This window comes from Chelonoidis abingdonii, unplaced genomic scaffold (genome assembly GCF_003597395.2).
Source record: "Chelonoidis abingdonii isolate Lonesome George unplaced genomic scaffold, CheloAbing_2.0 scaffold0021, whole genome shotgun sequence".
NCBI lineage: Eukaryota > Metazoa > Chordata > Testudines > Testudinidae > Chelonoidis > Chelonoidis abingdonii.
In genome coordinates this window covers 43,222-53,529 of record NW_027424282.1, presented here as the reverse complement: position 1 = coordinate 53,529, position 10,308 = coordinate 43,222, and the positions used below count along the sequence as shown (strand labels likewise).

The 10,308-nt window shown below is 44.9% G+C and overlaps 1 pseudogene; it reads left to right on the top strand.

Annotated features, from left to right (window-relative positions):
* The first annotated feature begins 5,305 nt into the window (after positions 1 to 5,305).
* On the top strand, positions 5,306 to 6,252 carry LOC116823569 (olfactory receptor 4D1-like; annotated as a pseudogene).
* The last annotated feature ends 4,056 nt before the right edge of the window (positions 6,253 to 10,308 follow it).

Here is a 10,308-nt window from a genome sequence, read left to right as displayed (position 1 = left end):
GCTCAGAGCCCATAGTGAGAAGGAAGGAGAGCTCTGGTTGGGGACATCACACTGAGCACTTGTACTCTTTTCTGTTTGAAAGGGTTATTACAGCTATTGGCGGGGCTGTCAGATAAAAAGAGTTTGGAGGATAATAGCCCACAGACCCATTCTTCTTCACCGGGGCCCAAACCTGCTCTCGGCAGCCCTGCCATTCTTGTTATGATCCTCTGAAACCTTCCTTTGATTAGCTGTGTCCCCAGGTTCTCCCACAGCAGAGAATCTGTGGAGCTCAGATCTCCAGGGCAGGTTACAGCTGGGAAACAGACCCCAGGGATGTGCCCAGATTGATGGATAAAACCATAGTGAGATTCCCACCATGGGTTTTGTTATTTCTTTCTCTTAGCATAGTCCAGGTTCTGTGGCTCTCCAGCAGCTGTGGACTGGAGGGGTCAAAGTAAACCTGCATCAGAACTGAAGGTGGAATTTGGCACCTGACTCTTCCGAATTCCTTTAAGAATCCCAGCCTTGGGGCCCCGAAAACAGCCTAGATTCACACTAAGGGCTAGACTAAGAAAAAACACAGATGCCTCACTGCTACTCTCAGAGTCTAAGTACAACATCTCGGTGCCGCTGGGATTCACAACCCCCTATTTAGATTCACAATGGACCAGAGGTGCCTCATGGCTATTTTTGGTGCCAAAGTCTATCATTTTCTGCCACTCATATTCACAAACCCTGCTTAGCTGCCTCGTGGGCATCTAACCTCACTCAACACCTAGATTTCTGCTGCAAAAGTTCCCCAGGTACCTGGGTTTACACACTAGGCACCTCCAGACATGTCGATGCCTCAGCCCCAGTGTGTCCCACAAAGCAGAGGAAGGTGAGTGGAGGAAGGGCTTTCCTCCTGGCAGCCGAGCTCAGAGCTCACCTACTGGACAGGGGCCCATTCAGAATCAAGCCAGAGGAGGTGGTGTGGTGCAATGTGCTAGCAGAGAAAGAATTTGAACAGGTGTCTCCCACAGCCCACGTGAGTGCCCTAAGCCCTGGGCTAAACACTATAAGCGGGTGGGTGCTGCTGCCTCCCCCTCTGGCATGTCTTGCCAAAAAATGGTGTAGATACCTAGCTCCAGTGGAGGGGTCCTGGCTGTGGCTCCTGCAGCCCAGAGTTAGGCTCCAAGCTCTGTGAGAAGGGTGGGGTAGAGCACTCACCCCTTTCTGTGCCATCTCCCATCGCAAACACAGGCAGCGAGCCCTTCAGCCTGCTGGCTTTTGTGAATCCCATTCTTAGACACCAACCTCTCCCCATTTGTTAGGGAGCCTGGGCACTGAACTCAGGCATTGTGAATCCCAGGGAGTTTTTTTAATTGTCTGAAAGCCAAAGTCCCATTGTGAATCCAGCCCCAAGGTCCTCAAATGATTAAAAATGGGTTGTTTGGTAAACTGTGCACAAGCAAATATGCATTTTAGCTCAGGCAAAATGTAAATGTATACATAAAGAACTCAGGCTACACTTAAAGGGTGGGTGAGTCTATCCTGGGAAGCAGGGACTCTGAAAAGAATTAGGGGGTCATGGTGTATAATGAGCAGAACATAAGAACCTAATGTGACACTCTGGCCAAAACAAAGATGATCCTGGGATGGATAAACAGGGGAATCTAAAGCACTTATGCAACCTCTGCTGGAATAGAGAGTACAGTTTTGGTGCCACAGTTGAGGAAAGATGTTAAAAAATTTGGAGAGGGTTCAGAGAAGAGCCACTAGAATGATTAAAGGATTAGATAATGTACCTTTTAATGATAACCCAACGAGCTCGGTCCGTTCAGGTTAAGAAAAAGAAGGATAAGGGGTGACTTGATTACAGGCTACGTAAGTGTCTACACAGGGAACAAATGTTTAGTAATGGGCTCTTCAATGTAGCTGAAAAAGGTCTTACATGATTAAGTGTCCAAAAGTTGAAGCTGGACAAATTCAGACTGAAAATAAGGTGCAAATTTTGAACTGTGAGGGTTATTAACCCTTGGCATCTTCTTGATCAGGCCCGGCTCAAGCTCAGGGGGATTTCAGAGAGTCTTTGATGTTAGTGCCAGTCTTAGTGCATGGGTCAGGTATGGTATAAGGGGAAGATTTCTGGGACTTTCTCTTCTTTAGAATATGATTTCCTTCCCCTGTCTATTCAGAGAGCAATGATCAGCTTTGAAATGTGACTTCCCCTGGTCATCCTTAATCATTAAGAGGCAACCAGATCTGATACCACCGGCACAGCAGATTGCATGAGGTAGTGACTGTTTTTGTAAATAATCTACAAACTACAATTAGCTATAGGCTTTGTTACTGAAGGGGGGAAGAGGTGAGTGGGAGGCTTTTCAAATGTAGGCTTGAGTATTAGAGAAGTCCAAGTGATTTAGGAGTACATCAGCCCACTGAGTCTTTACTACCAAAACTATCTGACACCTTTGTAAGACTAACTCTGTCTGACAAAGCTTCTCGTTCGGCAACAGCTCTATGCTGCTGTGATCTGAAAGCCATTTTCTCTGGGGCTGGCTGGAGTTTGGAAGTTAAAACCTGAAAAAGCCAAGGGAAGTGCCCATATCTGCTTATGAAACTTAAGTGAGACTCCCTGCACCTAACTCTCTTATTCCACTTTGATGATCCTAGACTGAGAAGTGATATGTGTTATGGAAGGCTCCAGAAGGTGTCCATGGTAGGGCAGAAATTGAACCCAACTCCCTAGAATCCACAGCCAGTGATTTACCCATAAAGCCATCCTCCCCCTCTCCTCCCAGCACAGAGCACTGTCATTTAAGAATGAGATATTTATTTAGGGCTGGTTGATATTTCAGCTTTCGGGATTTTCAAAAATACTAGTGTGAGTTGAGTGTCCATAATACCATGGCAGCTTTGAATATTTCATTGTAGATGAATACCTGCAAATCTTTACACGTTCACAGTTTTTCAATGGAAATGTCTGAAGCTTAGCAGTAGAAGCTTAGCACTAGAACAATGCAGAGACATGATTTTTTTCAGAAATCTTCAGCAAAAGTTATTCCTGCTAAAGCCAATCAGACTTAATTCCTTTTCTTTATGTAGCTACTCTAAGGGGTCAAAGACTATTGTTTTGTTAAGGCAAGATAGAGGAATTCAGTACCTCTGATGGCGTAGAGAACCCCAAGGTATCTCTCTCTCTCTTTCTTTCACCTAAAAACGCCAGCAGTTTTGGCACACTGGGAGAGATCCTGACCACGGTAAGAGTCAGTCATCATCTTGCTGGAAGACAGTGTGTGAGAAAGGCTAACTTGAGCAAAGCTTTGAACCAAAACTTGCTAAATAAATCTTTAGACTTTTACCTGCATGTTTGCACTTTTACTTGCTGGTAACCATTTCTAACTTTGTGTCTTATACTTGAATTCACTAAAAGTCCTGTCTTCTTTTTTTCATAAATTAGTTTCATTTTGTAATCTAAACCAAACCAATGCTGTGTTTCAACTGAACTGTTTGGTAACTCCAGTTAAACTAGCAAAACTATTTTATATTGACTCTGTACAGAAGCAATGAACCTTTAATATCTGAAGTGTGCAGAAAAGGGGGAAGACAATGCAGATATCATGGTATAATTCCCCACTCTGAACCTTAGCGTCCAAAAGATGGGGTACCAGCATGAATTCCTCTAAGCTCAATTACCAGCTTACTACTTGTAGCACTGCCACCAACCAGGAATTCCAGTATCTGGTATACTCTGGTCCCCCCAAAACCTTCCCTGGGAACCCCCAAGACCCAGATCCTCTGGATCTTATCACAAGGAAAGTAAACCCTTTCCCCCACCGTTGCCTCTCACAGGCTTCCCCTCCCTGGGTTATCCTGGAAGTTCACTGTGACTCAACCTCCTTGAATTACAAAACAGAAGAAAATTCACCTTCCCTCCTCCTTCTCTCTCCCCTACCAGACTCTCCCTGAGAGAGAAAATCCTAAACACAGAGAGAAAATTAACCTTTTCTCCCCTTCCCTCCTTTCTCCCCACCAATTTCCTGTGGATCAGACCCAGTCCGCTGGGGTCTCACAGACATAAAAAAAAAACAATCAGGTTCTAAACAGAAAAACTTTTAATTAAAGAGAAAAAACAGTAAAAAATATCTTTGTAAGATTTAAGCGATGGATTAGGTCACAGGGTTTCCGTTAATAGACACTAGGAATACCCTCCCAGCTAAGTATAAGTACAAATTAAAATCCTTTCAGCAAAATACAAATTTGAATTCTCGGTCAAACATCAACTGAAACCCTCCAGCCAAATCCAATTTGCAAATAAAGAAAACAAACATAACCTAACTTCGCTTATCTACCTATACTTTACTATTTTAAACTTAAAGAGCCTTATCGGAGAGATTGGAGAGAAACCTGCTTGCACGTCTGGTCAATTTCAGAACCCAGAGAGAACAACAACCAAAAACTAACAGCACACACAGAAAACTCCCTCCTCAAAATTTGAATGTATCCTGTCCCCTGATTGGTCTCTGGTCAGGTGACAGCCACTTACTGAACTGTGAACCCCTTTACAGTCAAAAGAGATATAAAGTACTTCTGTTCTATTAACTCTACTATCTGTATATGACAGCAGACACAGGTTTTTGGTAAAATTCAGGACTGGGAGAATGCTGGGGTTACCTGCAAGTAGTAATCAAGGCTGGTGGAAGCCAGGGTATGACTGGTAGGTTGTTGACAGGCTGCTAAGGTCAGAGCTGCTGGTCCAGCAGTTCAGCTCTACACAGACATGGAGGGGGTGACACCTACAAGCTGGTAGGCCAGTTTTGAGAGTCCCAGGTTGGGAGCTACAACAGCGAAGCGTTGTAAGGCACCAGGGTTATGGGGTGGGCTGTGACACACACCTCACTGGTCTGGATCGCACCCCAGAATGTGAGAACCCCTGGTCTGAGTACATCCACTTTGCAAATACGCCTTCTTCCCAACCCTGAGCCTCTAGGCCACATGAGGAATCTGTGGCCCATGTGAGCTGTGCACTATCAGGGCTTCAGGAAGACGAATGGAGACAGTTGTTAGCAGGGGGAATTTTGAGTGTGTAGGTTGCTCCTGTTCACTCCAAAAGACCTCAAATTGGAGATGACCACTGGTGGAGCTCAGAAGTTCTGCTGAAGCAGGGTACTCACCATTGGGGCTGAGTATACAGTCTGGAATTTGGTAAACAAAGAAAATTTCCAAGCAAGTGTATCAGTTAACATGGAGTTAATATTCTTTTAATAACAGTGTGTACTGAGATTGCATCATAATTATTATCATCACTGTTCCTTCTTCAGGCATATTTTGAGGTTAATAAATGAAGAAGAAGAACTTCACCACCCCAGTGACAGATTTTGTCCTCTTGGGCCTCACTCAGAGACCTGAGCTGCAGCCATTCCTTTATGTGACTTTCTTCATAGTCTACATAAACACCTGGCTAGGAAACTTCATCATCATCACCACTGTGATCTCTGACTACCAGCTCCACACCTCCATGTATATCCTGCTGGCCAACTTGGCTTTCCTAAATATCAGCGAATCAACAATCAGTACTCCAAAATTACTCTCAGATCTCCTCTCACATCATTAAACCATCCCATTCAATGACTGCATCCTTCAGATGTTTTTCTTCCACTTCTTTGCTGCGCTATGCGGTGTTGCCTTGTGGGAATGCCACTCGATCAGTAAGTGGCCAAATATAAACCACTGCAGTACTTGACTATCATGAACCGGGGTGTATGCATGAGGATAGTGGCACTGGCATGGCTGGCTGGATTCGCTCACTCTGCTGTTCAGACTGGACTGCTCCTCCAGTTACCATTCTGTGGTCCAAACATCCTGGACAATTTCTACTGTGATGTTCAACAAGTCATCAAACTGGCCTGCACCAACACTCACTTGGCTGAAATGCAGATGAGTTTCAACAATGGGTTAGTGATCATAACAATATTCACCATTCTCCTTATTTCTTACACCGTCATCTTAATCAAGATCAGGATACATGTCATGGAAGGGAAGCACAAGTCTCTGTCCACCTGTGTAACCCAGATCACTGCGATGTGTTTGCGATTCATACCCAGCATCTTCATCTATGCTTGGCCCATCAAGCAGTTTGCCCTGCATAAGGCGGCCTCAGTCATTTACTCTGTAATCACCCCAGTGCTAAACCCGATGGTCTACACCCTGAGAAACGCTGAGATGAAGAAGGCCATCAGGAGACTATTGAACAGAATGCTGTTCTCACGGCAGGAAAGACAGACATAGTTTATCTCTCTACGTCCATTTGTGTTAAAAACCTGATCTCAGTCATATATCAGAGATCAGATATATGTGGCAAGTGAAATCTGTGTGTGGTCAATTAAGATCAAATCCTGCACACTCATGAGAATCTCACTTCACAAATGCATAATAGATGGAGAACCAGAACCTCCATATAACGAAGAAAAGCAGCTAGTGGAAATAAGATGTAGCTCCTTATCGGTAAATAGCCCAGATCCCCAGCTGGAGGAAATAGGTACATCTCATTAAATGACTTCCACTATCTAGGGCTTTGACACTGAGAACTGATGGTCAAAATTATTCTAAGAATGATTTCAACTAATGAGGAATCCATGAAAATAAATATCTTCTAAAAAAATCTGTTGAATAAATTTTATTTCATGACTAATGAACTGATTGTGGTGAAGAAATTACTATCAAATGTTCCAACAATGAGTAAGGTCATTTTTTACTTTATGGCTAATTCTGTTATCTCTTATACATATACAGCATTTATCTGCATTTATCATGTGAAGTCTCCTCAAAATCTTTTAATAATCGTCACAACTTACTTTAAAAAAATACTTGGTTTTAGTTCTCCACATGCTATTTCTGTTTCTAACCCTAACTTCACAGGTTAAACCGAAGTTTTCTTTGCTTCCTTTTTCTGCTAATCCTGATACAGAATGGGAGTAGAATGGGAAACATTTTTGATGGATTTTTTAATAAATCTCCTTTTCATTCATATATACACATTTTGATTTTTCCACATTTACTCCTTTTCTAAGAAAGAAAGAAAGAAAGAAAGAAAGAAGTTGGGCCATTCATCCCAATATAAATTGAAGATCAGATAGAGAAAATCTTAGCAACACTGAATTCCTCCAAAGTTCTATCCCTAGAGGGAATGAATCACAGCGTAACCATTAAAAGTTCCACTCTTGTAATTAATCTCATGGGACAAAGAGCAAAGAACATGCAAATAGGTTCAGAATTTTTTTCTCATCTTTGGTTTAAACACACAGGCAAAGAATATGGATTTCAAACTGTGTAATGGGCCAGATGCCCAGCTGATATAAAAGGGCCAGATCCCCAGTTGGTGAAAATAGGCCTAGGTACTATGAAGACAGTGGAACTGTATCAATATACATCAGCAGAAGACCTGGTCCTTAGCTTTTAGTGTTTGCTTTTAGGTTCCACTTAAAGACCTACTTCAACCAGCCAGGGCAGCCTGAGCTGTGTGTTTTTCTGATGGCTGAATCCCTAGAATGGTTAATGTGGTGTGTGTGGGCAGGGAGGAATCTCTGCTCATCCAAAAGAGATTATGTGCAGTTAATGGAGGAACAGGCTTTTTCAGGACAGATAAGTTTCTGGCACCACTAGGCTCTTAGCTATTCCAGGTCACATGTTGGTACTATAAGTATATTTTTTTATTCTGCAAACACCTTGGGACACCCTTTTTGCCTCAGCCCTGCCTTGTTTTTATGCAAGGGTCCTTCTAGGGATGCTGCCATTGTGTGAGATTTGGGTAGCTGCTGTCCTCCTTCTGTGGGTTTAGGGTTAGCTAGGGCAGGTTGTCTGGCTGGTTTGCTCCGAGGTGAGATCAGAGCTGGGCTCACAGCCCTGGAGACAGGATTCAGCTATTTAGCCCCAGAACAGGGACATCCTGGTCTGTGACCATGTCTGAAGCCTGCACAAGCTGGGATCATCTCTAGAGCTGGGAGAGGCTTTCAGTCCCTGGTCCCATTTAGTCCATCACCTCTCAGCCAAGCCTGCCCTAGGGGGGGAGCAGGGAGCACCCATCTGTGGAATAGATCCCGGTCTGCTAGGAATTGCAGAGACCCAGCAACTCCAGCGAAAGGGCATGGAAATGGCTGTGGGCTAATACAGCGATGGAGGCATGAGAGACAGACAGATAAATTGTAACCCTTCTGCCAGGCAGAGTTGATAGCAACAAGGTTTGGGTTCAGTACATAGAGGTTCCCTTTCAACAATACCATGCAAAACTGGCCAGAGCCCCACCCAGTGATGTGGGAAAATTAGACACACACCCCTGGGTGCCTCAAAGAGGCAGTACTTCCCCTCTGGCAAGCACAGAGTCTAGGTGTAGCAAAAAATCTTTAATAACAGGAGGTAAACAACTCAGCATCAAATTGGGAAAACGCCACAACTAGGGTTCATAAACACAAGGTATAAACGAGAAGACCCATCCTCAAGTAGGTTGGTCCGTGTCCTTTCCCTTTGGGTTCTTGAGTCCAGCAATCCAAAAGTTACCCCACTCACAGTTGCTGTCTTTGGTCAGTGAAGCCCCAGAGTTCAGAAGTTCATCTGCAGAGTTTACCTTCCAGCCTGGGTGGAAGGTAGGGAGGTACAGAGGCACCTTACACCAGGGGTCTCAAACTCAATTTGCCTTAGGGCCAGCGCCAGTCCTCAAATCCTCTCAGTGGGCCAATAATGTCACTGAAGATGGTGTTCATATCACCTCCCAGCCCGTTTCCCACCCTTTTCCCTCGCTCCCTTGGCCTCATGCCTCCCCAGCTGACTCTGCCTGGTGACTAGTGATGCTGCCTCCATGGCTGACTCTGCCCAGCAGCTAGTGATGGTATCTCTGTTCCTCTTCCCCAGTTAATGGGAGCTGTGGGGCGGGGGGAGAGGGGGTGCCTTGTAGCAGACAGCAGGCAGCATAGCTGCATGGGTCTCTCCTCTGCAGCTATGCCAGTAACAGTGAGGATAGGGAACCACTTGCAGGGAGTGGAGCTGCCTGAGGTCAATGACAGTTTGCCGAATGCAGTCCCTGGAGGATCCCAGGAGCAGCAAGAAGGAGCAACGTTCAGGGGAGGGACATGTGAATCTTTCCTGTGCACTCCCCTCCCGCTCCCACCCTCCCCTCAGCTAGCAGCCATGAGGACCGGATGAAAGAACTTTTTTTAAAAGTTTCCATGGGTCACAGTGGGGAGGTTCTCAGGCCACAGATGTCCTGTGGGCCGGGACTTTGAGACTTCTGCCTTACACGCTTCACTGCTCAGGCCCTCAACAGCTGATTGCCATGCCTATCTGTGGGGTTCTGCTCCAGTCTTCACTCCCAGGTGCCCAGCTGCCCACACCTCTCCACCAGCTGCCCAGGCCTATCCACCAGCCACCACACCTCTCCATTAGCCATTCACCAGTATGTCTGCCCCTCAACTCTTAACACAGCTCTCAGTGATTTCAGCTGTTAGTAGGGGAGCCTCACTGATGAGGCATGTGGATAGTCTTCTTGTACCAGAACCACTAGCCCAAAGTAGGTCTAATGCTGAGACCTAGGCATCAACAACTTCTGCAGCATGTAACGAGACTCTTAATTGAGTTTAAATTAACTCTATTATTACAGAGCAGAATGATCAAATTGGTGTTTAAGACCTTCACCACCAGATATAAATACCTGTCTCCACCCTCTCACAAGTCCCTGGGCTTTGGAACCCATGTCCCTTACCTAGTGAATGTTATTCAGTTGAGGGTGAGTCCCTCAGTCATAAAATGCTAAGCACAGTTCTACTGTTCTTGATGCACATAACTGGGATAACAATTCTTTATTACTCCTGCTACAATAACAAAGAGACTGGAGATCCCACAGCAGCCAAAGTGGCCATTTGAGCAAGCAGTCCCATCACACTAAGCAGGATTGGTGTGCCCATGCAAACGAGATCAGCTCCTGAAGTCCTTTCCACAGCTCACCACCAGATGTCAAGGGAGATCTCATTCTGATTCTGCTTACAAAATAATGACAAAATAGGCAGAATCCTGCTTCAGAGGGAATGAACAGAACAAGGCAATTATCAAATGATCCATCTCCTGTTGTCCAATCCCAGCTTCTGGCAATCAGAGATTTAGGAACATCCAAAGCATGGGGTTGTGTCCCTGACCATCTTGGCTAATAGCCATTGATGGACCTATCCTCCATGAACTTATATAATTCCTTTTTTAACCCTAGTTATACTTTTAGCCTTGACAAAATCCCCTGGCAATGAGTTCAACAAGTTGACTGCGTTGTGGGAAGACATAATTACTTTTGTTTATTCTGAATCT